This window comes from Macrotis lagotis, chromosome 1 (assembly GCF_037893015.1).
Source record: "Macrotis lagotis isolate mMagLag1 chromosome 1, bilby.v1.9.chrom.fasta, whole genome shotgun sequence".
NCBI lineage: Eukaryota > Metazoa > Chordata > Mammalia > Peramelemorphia > Peramelidae > Macrotis > Macrotis lagotis.
The window spans coordinates 181,322,018-181,335,014 of record NC_133658.1 but is presented as its reverse complement, the minus strand read 5'-3'; the positions used below and the strand labels follow the sequence as shown (position 1 = coordinate 181,335,014).

Genomic DNA, 12,997 nt, shown 5'->3' with positions numbered 1-12,997 from the left:
TGAGAGTTTTGTCTCTTCCTTCCCAATATTAATTGCTTCAATTTCTTTTTCTTCTCTTATTGCTGAAGCTAACATTTATATCACAATATTGAATAGTAGTGGTGATAATGGGCATCCTTGTTTTTCTACCCCTGATCTTATTGGGAATGCCTCTACCTATCGCTACTGCATATAATACTCATTAATGGTTTAAGATCAATACTGCTTTTTATTCTAAGAAACAGTCCATTTATTCCTACACTCTCTAGTGTTTTTAGTAGGAATCAACCCTGAACCAACCCTGTTTTCCTGGAATCAATCCTACTTGATCCTAATTTACTATCCTAATGATAAATTCTTATAATCATTTTGCTAAGATTTTATTTAAGATTTTTGCATCTATATTCATCAGGGAGATAGGTCTATAATTTTCTTTCTCTGTTTTAACTCTTCCTGGTTTAGGTATCAGCATCATACTTGAAAGAGTCAGGCAGAGTTCCATTTTCATCTATTTTTCCAAAGAGTTTATATAAAATTGGAACCAATTGATCCTTAAATGTTTTATAGAATTTACTGTGAATCACTCTGGCCCTGGAGCTTCTTTCTTAGGGAGTTCAATAATGTATATATCTTTGTCTCGTGAAGTCATTACTTTCCACAGATCCCATTTTTTTGAGAAGAATTTGCTTCATTTACCTTTTGTAATTCCTTTTCTAATTGGTCAGTTCTATGTTTGAAGGAGTCTTCCATTTGCCCAAGTGCAGTTTTGAGAGAGTTACTTTGTTTTTGCATTTGCCCAATTGAGGATTTGAGAGAGTTATTTTCTGTTTTGAATTTTGCCCAATGGAGGATCTGAAACAATTATTCTCATTTTGTATTTGTCCAATCGTATTTTCCAAGGATTTGTTTTCTTGTTGTGAGATGTTAATTTTCTCTTGTAACGTGCTAATTTTCTCTTGAGTTACTTTTCACAGTTTTTTCAATTGATTTTTAAACTCCTTCATGATTTCTTAAAGGAAGTCATTGTAGATTGGAGACCAATTCATTTTCTCAGAAATGCTAGATCCCTCTGGATTAGAAGCTATTTCTTCTAAATATTTCTCCATGGATCCCCCTTTCTGATGACCTTTCTTCATTTTCCTAGGATCTTGTGTTGGGGGAGGGTCTGACACTTGGTGGTTTGCTTTTGAAAACCCTAGAGCCTTTGTTCACTTGGCTTAGTAATTCCAAGAGCAGCCAGTAGGGAGATTGGGTTCTCTCTCTGGAGTGTTTGGGGCCCTCAGCAGGAGGGTTTGAGTTGACCTTGAACAATGGGCTGGGCCCTGGGGGAGGGAGTTAATCTCCCTTTTAGCTGAGTGAACTCTGTTGCCCACACCTGTGCCTGAGGGGGTGGGGGGGGCATTTACTGTCTTTCTGGGAAGAGTGCCCTGCAAAATGTTTGGAGTTTAGGTCCCTTGCCCAGCTGGTTGATTTATAGGCATGCTCTGAGATTCTCTGTGTTGAAACTTACCGTCCTGTTATTCTCCCCCCACCCCCACCCCCACCCCCCGCCAAAGATTCTACAGCTAAAGTTGGTTCTTAGACCCATCACTCACCAAAGTCTCTGCGGCTAAGACCAGTCCTCTGACTTCCCCCCCACTGCTGTCCCTGAGCTGGCCCTCTGCTCTCCGTTCAGGTTCACCCACAGTCCCCCTGAGACAGACCTTGTTGGTAGGTGTTCTTCTCCTAGCTCCTCTTTCTGGGTTTTGTCCATCGAATTTCTGTTAAGAGGTTTCTTTCATGTTATTTTTGAGGGGGAACCAGGAGCCTTTAGAACAGTGCTCTCTGCCATCTTGGCCACAGTTCTGGAGACTCTGCTTTCAAATCCTTTTATTGTATTTAAATTGCTTTTTTTGGCTATTTGCAGTATTTTCTCCCTTTTTGGAGAATCCCAATTTGACTACAATATTCCTTGAAGTTTTTATACTGGGGTCTCTGTCTGGAAGTGTTCTGTGTATTCTTTCAAGAACTATTTTGTCTTCTTGATCTAGTATATTAGGAGTTTTCCATGATAATTTCATGAAAGATATTTTTCAGGGTGTTTTTTTTTTAAATCCGGACTTTATGGTAGATCAATAATTCCTAAGTTATTTCCCTGGATCTGTTTTTCCAAGTCATTTGCTTCCTAACTTAATGTTTTCGTCATTTTTTTTTTCAGCCTTTTCAGCATTTTGTTTGCTGGAATCTTGGTGTCTCATAGATTCATTAATTTCTATTTGTCCAATTCTAATTTTTAGCATTTCATTTTCTTCAGTCAACTTTTGGGTTTCCTTTTCTAGTTGTTAATTTTAATTTTCAGTGAATTGTTTTCCTTTTCTAATTGGTTATTTTTACTTTTTTGCTGAGTTGCATTCCTTTCCAATTGGCTGCCTTTATTTATTTATCTATCAATCTATCTATTTATTTATGATGAGATGTATTCTTTTTCTAGTTGGTCATTTTTTTACTTTTAAAGGAGTTGATTTCTTCAGTCAATTTTTCATAATTCTCCTGCATGGGGTGGCTAGGTGGTGCAGTGGATAAAGCACCGGCCCTGGAGTCAGGAGTATCTGGGTTCAAATCCGGTCACAGACACTTAATAATTACCTAGCTGTGTGGCCCTGGGCAAGCCACTCAACCCCATTTGTCTTGCAAAAACCTAAAAAAAATACCCCCAAAAACAAAAAACAAAGACATAGTTCTCCTGCATGGTTCTCATTTCTTTTTTTCCATTTTTCTTCTTCCACTCTTCTTTAGTTTTAAAATTCCTTTTTAATGCTCTTTCATGAGGTTTTGGATTTGAGTCCAATTCCCAATATCCTTTGAAACTTCTCTTCTAGGCAATTTATCATTGTTTTCTTCTTCTGGGTTGGTATTTTTTTTATCATTCCTATCTGCATGGTAGTTTTCTGTGTTTAGTGTTCTTTTTGTTTTTCTGCTCATTTTGATAATTGAGCGCTGTTCCTGGGATACCAGCAATATAGTTTTGTGCCTGAAACAGATTCTGGTCCCTCACTTATTGCATGTCAAGGTGTTGCCTATGGAGCCCAGGCATTGCCTATGCAGAGGTTTCTTTTCCTCCTTTTTGCCCAAGCTCTGCCTATGTAGTAGTTTGTTCCCCATCCAGTCCCATCTGTTCTCCCAGCCTTCCTGGTCTTGAACTTTGGGGCTGGGATCCCTTCCTGCTGGTCTGCTATCTGGCTGAGCTGGGCTGCATTGTTTACTACTGTGTATTGTGTCCATATTCTATTCTACTGATTCATGACTATGTCTTAGCCAATACCAGACTGTTTTGATGATCACTGCTTTATAATATAATTTGAAATTTAAAATTCCTGGTCCACTTTTCTTCATTTTTTTTCATTGATTACCTCAAAATTCTTGACCTTTTATCTTGCAGGTGAATTTTGTTACTATTTTCCCAGCACTGTACAATAATTCTTTGGTAGTTTGATTGGTATGGCAATGAACAAGTAAATTAACTTCTGTAGAATTCTGTTAACTTCTATAGAATTGTTATTTTTATTATATTGGTTTAGATTACACATGAGTAATATTTTTCCTGTTTTTTAGATTTGTCTGTATTTGTGAGAAAAAGTATTTTGTAATTCTTTTCATATAATCCTTGGGTTGTTATCCTATTGTTATTTAGTTGAGTTCAAGTCATGACATTATTTGATATTTTCTCTTCAAAGATACTGGATTGGTTTCCTATTTCTTTCCCCAGCACAATTTACAGATGAGGAAACTGAGACAAACAGGGTTGGGGGGTTGTCCAGAGTCACACAGCTAGAAAGTGTCTGTGGCCATATTTGAGCTCAGCTTTTCATGATTCTAGGCCCAGTGCTCTATAACATCTAGATGTTTTATATTGTTTATAGTTATTTAAAATGAAATTTTCTTTCCATAACTTCCTGATGGGTTATGTTGGTGTATATTGAAGTGCCAAGGATTTATTTGAATTTATTTTATACCCTGCAACTTTGCTGAAATTATTTGTTCAAACTAGTTTTTTAGGTATCATCTGCAAAGTATAGTTTTGTTTCCTCATTGCCTATTCTAATTTCTTCAATTTTTTTTCTTGTCCAAGTGCTATACATAGCATTTCTAGAACAGTTATTTCATAAGAGAGCTGATAATGGTCATCCTTGCTTCAATCTTCATCTTTTTTGAGGAAGCTTCAAGTTCATCCCATTTACAAATGTTTGATTTTATTTTTAAATAGATACTATTTTTTTATTTTAGGAAAGATTCCATTGATTCCTTTCTTTTCCTAGTGTTTTAGAGAAGAATGTGTATTTTATTTTGTCAAAGACTTTTTCTTCAGCTATTGACATAACCATATGGTTTTTTGGCTATTTTAATTGATATGATCACTTATGCTGATAGTTTTCCTCATTTTGAACCAGTCAGTCCTACATTCCTAGTGTAAATCTCACCTGTTCTTAATATAAGATCTTTGGTATATATATTGCTGTAGTCTCTTAGGTAGTATTTTATTTAAAAATTTTGTGTCAGTATTCATCAAGGAAATTAGTTTTATTAAAGTAATTTAGTAGGATTCTTTACCTATTTTTAAAAAATAATTTATATATTAATAGGACTAATTTTTCCTTAAATTGTGTAACTCATTTGCAAATTCATCTAGTCCTCAAGATTTTTTATTGGGGAGCTCAAGAAAAGCAAATTTAATTTCTTGTTCTAAGATGTGATAATTAAGTAGTCTATTTTCATATCTGTTATCTGGACAGTTTTTATTTTTCTATATATATTGAACCATTTCATTTAGATTTCAGTTTTAGGAATGTAACTGGGCAAAATGATTCCTAATAATTAATTTTAAAAATTTTTATTGGGATACACTCAGCCTTTTCATTTTTAATAGTGGAAGTTTCATTTTCCTTTTTGAAAAATTTAATATTTTATTTATTTTCTTTTCATAAATTCAGTTTCTTCTTTTATACATTCAATTTTTAAAATTTTCAATTGTATACAACACTATTTTTAGAATTTCCCTCTTGATGTACTCAGGGAATTTTGTTAGTGTTTTTTTCTTGTTGGATACGCAATTCATTGTTTTGTTCATCCTCTGTTTTATTGATGTATACATTTAGAGATATAAAATTTTCCCTCAGTACAAATCTTTATTGGAATAATTGCTTGCCTCTATGATTGGTTCTTTGACCCACTCATTCTTTAGAATTAGATTATTCGATTTCCAATTAGCTTTTTATCTATACTTCTACAACCCCTTATAAAATATAATTTTTATTGCATTATGGTCTGACAGGTGTGCTTTTACTATCTTTGCTGTTCTTCCTTTGGACGTGAGGTTTTTAATGCCCTAACATATGGTTAGTTTTTGTGAAGGTACCATGTATAGTGGAGAAAAAGATATGCTCCTTTTTCTTCTCATTATGTTTCATTCCCCCCGCATAGTTTTATTATATCTGATTTTTCTATGATTGCATTCATTTCCCTTATTTCTTTCTTATTTATCTAGTTCTGAGGGAAAAGTTGAGTTCTTCCATGAGTAAAGTTTTCTTGTCTATTTTCTCCTATAATTCATTTTAACTTTTCCTATAATCATTTCAGTGCTATGTCATTTGGTGCATATATGTTTGATATTATTTCATTGTCTAGGGTTCCTTTTATCAAAATGTAATTTTTCTGCTTATCTCCTTTAATTTGATATATTTTTACTCTGTTACTTTAGCTCATTACAATATATTTTTATTTTTACTCTGTGAATGTCACTCTGTTTAATGTTATTGGTTTCTGGTTTTCCATACAAGCTCCTTTCTGATTTCATTTTATGGGTGAGTTCCTACCATTCATATTCACATTTATAATAACTAACTGTGCATTTCCTTCCATCCTATTTTCTGTTTATCATTCTCTCTCTCTCTTTTTTATCCTGTGTCCTCGAATATCTGTTTTTCTTCTGATCACTGTATTCTTTTATTTACCCTCCTTTTTTAACTCCCCCCCCCCCCCTTCTCTTCTACCTTTCCCCTCCAACTTTCTTGTTGGGTAAGACCAATTTCTAAAACTGATTGAGTATGTGCATATTTTCCCCTTGGTGCTTTAAATTGTGTAACTCATTTGCAAATTCATCTAGTCCTCAAGATTTTTTATTGGGGAGCTCAAGAAAAGCAAATTTAATTTCTTGTTCTAAGATGTGATAATTAAGTAGTCTATTTTCATATCTGTTATCTGGACAGTTTTTATTTTTCTATATATATTGAACCATTTCATTTAGATTTCAGTTTTAGGAATGTAACTGGGCAAAATGATTCCTAATAATTAATTTTAAAAATTTTTATTCAATTGTATACAACACTATTTTTAGAATTTCCCCTTGATGTACTCAGGGAATTTTACTTGGAGAAGTTTTGTCTTCCTTTTCTTTTTATACCTTTGTATCTTGACCTTCACTGTCACCATAGTATCTTTTTATGGTTAGTTCCCTTTTTTGCTTTTGTTTTTTGTTTTTTTCCAAACAAATCCTTTCCAAATCCTTGATTTGGAACTTTATTATAATGTTAGAATCTGTTCCTTGTGTGGGGGCTTGGGAGGTATTCTCTTTGAAGCTTTAGACTTTGTCACACTACTGTTTTCAGAACTGGTTATGAGGCTGTTGAAGTTTTTATTACTTCTCAGTTGGTGTGATTTCTTTGCTCTTGGTCTGCACTCTGATCCTTACCCGGGAAGTAACCCCCCACCCCTATCACTTGGTATTATAATTCACACTGCTCTTGAGGAACCTTTTCCCCTTGGGACTGGAAGTGATGCTGTTCTTTCTATTTCCCCTTAATTGGAAGTGCTTCCCTTGAGCTATATCCCAGGAGTGGGTTTGGCATTTGAGTTGCCAAACAGTTGCCTTTCCACCTCCCCCTTCCTCTTGATTCAAGTGCTTCTCTTTGCCATTGAACTATGAATCAGAAGTGGGCATAGACAGTGGAGCTGCTAAACAGCATTTGATCCTGCTTCCATTTCTAATACAGGGGTATTCCATAATCTCTTTCCAACTAGTTGCCAGGTTTCATTTTCCTGTCTGGAGAACTCCTGAAGCTGCTGCTGCCTCTGTCACCACCACCCTAGTGTTTAATCCACATGGGCACTGGGCCAGCTTCCTCCCCTGTGTCAGAGAGCTCTTCAGACTTGTATATTGTTTTGAGCTGGAAGAATTTCTCACTATGTCTTTTTTGTTGGCTTTGCTATTCCAAAATTCTATTTGAGGCATTATTTTAAAGTTGTTTGGAGGGAACTATTGAGATAGCTTGACTGTTTCTTTACTCTGCCATCTTTATTCTCCCCACCTCTGGGAAGTCTATCAGATGATCCTTATATTTAATTCTAATGTGACTGAAGCATGCCATATCAAGTTGTTCAAAATGCCAAAATATTCTTAATGATTGGCCTGATTTTTTCCTGTTATTATCAACTACGTAGTCTTTTTAATTCTGTGTTTGAATTATATCTAGTGAATTGTTATCTAGAAAATAGTTTTTGAAAATAATGAGTAGTTTGAAAATTATTTTTGGCTTTTCAACAGCAGACTTATTTGACATTTCCAGTAACTTGTACATTTAAAAAAAAAGAAAGAAAGAGAAAACATGTGGTATATAGCTAGAATTTCAGTCTGGCTCTTTTGGTATATGGATAGTCCTTTGCTCTTTGACCATGGCTATTTTTTGAGAATGGGGAATCCATTTTTATTAACATTAAATAATTAAAATCTTGTGATTGACTGCTTATAGGTCAGGGATATCAAGAGAAAAGAAAGGGATTTACATCCTATGAACTGAATAATTTCATTTAAGGACTTAATTCTTAGTAAGTACACAATAGATTTTAATACTTTTTTTTTTTCATTTGGAATAAGCTAAAACCTGTCCAATTCTTTTGGACAGGAAATATTTTCTTTTTTCCAAAAAGTCATTCACATAATTATTTCAGGGACAATTCTAGATTTTTTTTTTTAGCCTAAGAAAGTAATATCTTAGATTTTATGATCCTTGTTGGAAGAGAGCCCTTCATATAAAATCTTTGGAAAAATCACTGGTGTGGTGGTTAAAGAATGTCCTCTGTGATCTTTGTGGGTAAGAATTATTTCATTTAAAATAAATGTGATAGAAGTAGTTAGTGTAGTGGATAAATCAAGAAGATACTTTTTTTCAATTTCAGTCATTTAAAATATACTGATTTTGTGATCCTGGTCAAGCCTCTTATCCTCTCAATACTCAAAACTATTCTTTAAGAATATAATTTCCTGAGTTATTTGCATTGGTAATGGGAGTTTTGGGGTGTTTTTTTTTGGTTTCTTTTTTATTATTAAGGGTACCTCACAGTGAGATGACTCCCAGGTTGTAAGCCTGAGAGAATGTGAATACTCAGCAGTAATAGGGAAGGTGGGGGAAGGGTATGTTTCAGGAATGAGATGAGTTTCATTTTGGACATAATGAGTTTAAGATGTTTAGTGGACATCCAATTCAAGATGTCTAAAAGGCAGTCAGAGATACAAGACTGGAGGTCAGCAGAGAGTTTAGTGCAATTTAGATTTGATTATCATTGGCAAAGAGATGGTAAATTAAATCCATGAAATAGAATGAAGGAAGAAGAGAAGATAACCCAGGACAGAACCCTGAAGGATACCTTTTCAGTTAGAGAGAGAGCTGAAAGAGGATCTAGCTTGCAGGGGCAAGGAATGTCTAGACCCTATAGGGTCTCCAAAAAAATTTGGTCTGGTGCTGCCAAGGCAACCACAGGAAGGATTCCAAATTCAAAAGATGTAGTTGCTTTTTAGGGGTGAATTAATTAAGTATTTGACCAAATATAGCAGGTTAATTTTTTAGTTCTGGCCCTTGGCAGAAAAAATTTCCCTGAGCTAAGAAGGCTGAAAACAGAATAGTCAGACTGTAAGAAAACCAAAAGAGAGTGGTATTCCAAAAATCCAGATCGAAGAATATCAAGGAGTGATCAGTAGTGTCAGTGACAGCAGAGAATCAAAGAAGAATGAGGATTGAGAAAAAGCCATTGAATTTTGCAACTTACAGATTGTTGTTAATTTTGGAGAGAACAATTTTGGTGGAGTGATAAGGTCAGAAGCCACTTTGTAAGGATTAGGAAGAGAATGAGAGGAGAGAAAGTGGAATCCATTGTAGAAGGTCTCTTTGAAGCTTAACTAGGAAGAGAAGAAGAGAAAGAGGACAAGAGTTAAAGGGAATGGAAGGATCAAGTGAGGGTTTTTCTTTAGTATAGGGGTGACATGAATATATTGGTAAGCAATAGAAAATGAGTCAAGAAATGGGGACTAATAGGTTGGAATTGGAATCATTTAATTTATTAGAGGGGTTAGCATTGTAAAGAGTCAGCTTACTTTATTATAGGGGTGAAAGAGGATAAAGTGACAGAAAACAGAGAAGATGGAGTTTATGGCATATGACCTTAACTTTTCCTGTGAAATATGAGGTAAATTTTTCTTCTAAAGGAGTGGGAAGCATTAGGAGGTTTGAGGAGGGGAGAGTGAGTTGATAGTGGGAATATAGGAAGATTGCCTAAAAGCAGTAATGGTCCAGGTTGTATAATATCACTTCATAGTTGGCCCTAGCTACATGCTTGCATGCTTTTGTTTGCGTGCCTTTCTCCATCTTCATTCAGCAGCACATGTGTAGGACTCAAGGTGTGAAATATTACAAGTGATCTAAGACTGAAACTTGACTGGGCCTAATTTTGATATAATTAGTAGCTTAGGGATTTAAGAGAGGAGTATTGAATTTAAGATGCCCACAAGGTATCTAGATTGAGCTATTGAATAAGCATTTAGAGACATGAGTCTGAGCTGGCTACAATTTGAATCCTCTGAATAGATATGTAATTGAAATAAGGGGAGCTGAGGAGTTCGCCAGATGGAATAGAAGGAGAAGAAAGGAGAAGAGAGGGAACATTCACCTAGAGAAAAGAGGGAACATTCACCTGCAGCAGAGGTTCTGTGAATCAAGATCCAGCAACCAAGACTGAGAAGCAGTCAGAGAGGTAAGAAGAGAACAGAGGGAGGGAGGGAGGGAGGGAGAGAGAGAGAGAGAGAGAGAGAGAGAGAGAGAGAGAGAGAGAGAGAGAGAGAGAGACTGAGTATGTGGTTTGGTACCAAGAAGCAAGGGCTTCAACAGTGTCAGAGGCACAATTTGGTTTCCCTTTGAGCAACAGTTACAAATTCCTTTTTAGAATGGTTTAACTATTAAATGGAGATGATGATGCATGGGGTAATAGTGGGGATAGAAGGATGAAGTGAGGGCTTTTGGGGACAGAAAAGACATGGACATGTTTGTAGGCAATAGGGGAACAACCAATAGGCAGGGAAAGAATGAGCATAAGTGAGAGCATTGGTTGATATAGGGGTTAATCTGCTGGAAAAGAAGAAATGGAATGAGATCCATTGTGCATGTAGAAGGATTTTCCTTGGCAAAGAGAAGAGATAAGGATAAAAGAGAAGAAAGTGGTAGAAGGCATATGGGTGAAGTTAGAAGAGGATGATAGGAGAAGAGGGGGTTTTCAAGTTAATGACCTTAGTTTTTTTCGGTAAAATTTGAGTCAAACTTTTCAACTGAGAAAGTACATGTTTGGTGTGGAGGAATACATGGGAGTTTTGTGAAGGGATGAAAAGTTTAAAAGAACCACTTTAGTGAGTGGAATAATAAGTTAATTAGAAAAGTAAAAAAAAAGAATTGTCTTGCAATAGTGAATCCAGTTGGGCTTAAGTAAGTTTTTAGTAAATCCAGTCAGCATAGTTTTGTGATTTTCTCCAGTTTTGTTCAGCAGCATGTATATAGTGATGAAGGTTATGGATGGTGGGAATAATCCAAATTTGAGATTGACAGGGAAAGATTGGCCATATCATAAAAAGTCAAGAGACCCAAAAAAATTGATACAATAAAGAGGCAAGGCCTGACAAAATGTTTCTGGATATTGACAGTCATTCAGAGTTTTAGCTATCAACTCAGTTTTTTATCTTATGCAAATTTGATAATCATGCCATCTGTATTTTTGTCTAATTGTTGATAGAAATATGACATAGCATAAGGCCACACATAGATCCTCAGAGTCTTCTCCTAGAGACATCTTGTTATTGCTCAGTTGTATTCAACTCTTCATGACCCTGCAGACCATATTGTCCATCAGGTTTTCTCAGCAAAGGTATTGGAGTGGTTTACATTTCCTTTTCCAATGAATTAAGAAAAATAGAGATTACATAACTTGCCCAGGGTCACACAGCTATTAAGAGTCTGAGGCCAGATTGGGACTCAGATTTTTCTGATTTCAGGCCTAATGTTCTATCTACTGAGCTGCCTTAGCTGCCTTCTAGGAAAACCAGGGTTAAGTGACTTTGCCAAGATCTCACAATTAGTAAGTATATAAGGACAAATTTCAACTCAGACTCCAGGTTTAGCATTCTACCTCTGAAGCCTCACTAGAGACATCTTACCACATTGAATTTAGCCATTATTGACTACTCTGAGTGCAACTAGTCAACCAATTCTTACCTTATCTAATTTTATTATTGTCTAGTCCACATTTCTTCTCAATTAGTCTGAAATTCTTTATTAGGAGCTTTGCTAAAAACCTAGGTAAACTATGTCTACAGTTGTTACTTATCCCATACCCATCTCCAGTTTTGTAAGGCTATCAAGAAAAGAAATGAATTTAGTCTGACAGAAGCTATTTTTTTCTTTTTTTAAATTCATTTCCTTTTTTATGACCATGACCATAAAAGCATTAATATTCACAGAAGAGCTGGATTGTATATGAAATTGTCAGATTCCATTGAATAGTTTTAAGTGGATATTACATTTAACACAGTAGTAATAAAACTTCTCTGCTTGTCTGTCACCTTCTGAACTTCCTTCTGGGTATTTAAAAAAAGTTTGATATTTTTCTTTTCTTTTTCTGGTATTACTATCAGTATTCACCTACTCCAACAAATAACAATTCTCCCTTATATCAAATAAGTTAAACAAAACAAATTTACCCTTTGGCTATATCATTTGTCAGGCCTGCATTTTATAGAGATTATCAATATGACATCTGAGTGAGGAGAGACTTGATTTAAGGAGGCCAACTAGAAGACTGCTGCAATAGTCTAGATGTGAAATGATAAGGGCCTTTACCAGGCAGATAGCAGGAGATAGGATGGTGGCATTGATTAGAGATGTGAAAGTAAAATCCATTAGACCTGGCAACAGATTGAACAGGGAATGAGGCAGGGAGGAAGAAGGGGTGAAAAAGTATGTCATATACACTTCAGAGAATTCATCTTTCCTTTTTTTCATTTTCTCAAAAATATCTCTCCCTCCTTCCTTTCCATCCCCCTTTCCCCCCCGACATAAAGCAATCTAATATAGCCTCTACATGTACAATTATGCCAAATACAGATCCAAATTAATCGTGTTCTGAAAGAAGAATCAAATCCAAATGGAAGAAAAAAAACATTAGAGAAAAAAGACAACATAATACTTAAGTCAACTTTTAAGAATTTAAGATAGTAAACTTCGGTCTCTTTGCAACATTTTTAATAGCAGTGTCATTCTTTCGTAAGTATGTGTTTCAAGCACAAGATGCATAAAGAAGGAACTCATAATCAGCCTTGAGTCTGCAAATTAACTTGTGACTCAGCATTACGTGAACATTTCTCTAAAATGTGTGAAACTAAAAAAAATCAAAACAAAACCAACCCTGTCTCCCCCCAAAAAAGCTACCATGTATTGCAGTTTTTAGTGTTCTTAATTGTCTTGGATTAATGTTGAACAGTGACTATGAAAATTATTTCAACAGCTGATTAAACAATATTTTTTAAGATCACCCAATGGAAATAGATGCCATAGTGTCAGTTCCGATGATCTCTGTTTCACTTCCCACAACTGTGATCTTCCATCTGGCATGACAGTGCATTACTTAGCAGCTGTCAACCCTTTAGGTTGGTGACTGGAATGTTTATTTTGGT

General features: G+C 35.3%; 1 protein-coding gene across 10 annotated transcripts in view; it reads left to right on the top strand.

Annotated features, from left to right (window-relative positions):
• SLX4IP (SLX4 interacting protein) overlaps window positions 1-12,997 on the top strand; it is a 324,925-nt gene that overhangs the window by 76,363 nt on the left and 235,565 nt on the right. For 3 of the 10 annotated variants that reach the window (XR_012473373.1, XR_012473372.1, XR_012473374.1), the window contains one exon: window positions 9,870-10,035. The exons of the other annotated variants lie outside the window; for them this stretch is intronic. The gene's annotated coding sequence lies outside the window, so the exon portion shown is untranslated. The remainder of the gene's footprint in view (window positions 1-9,869; window positions 10,036-12,997) is intronic. 10 annotated transcript variants of the gene reach the window in all.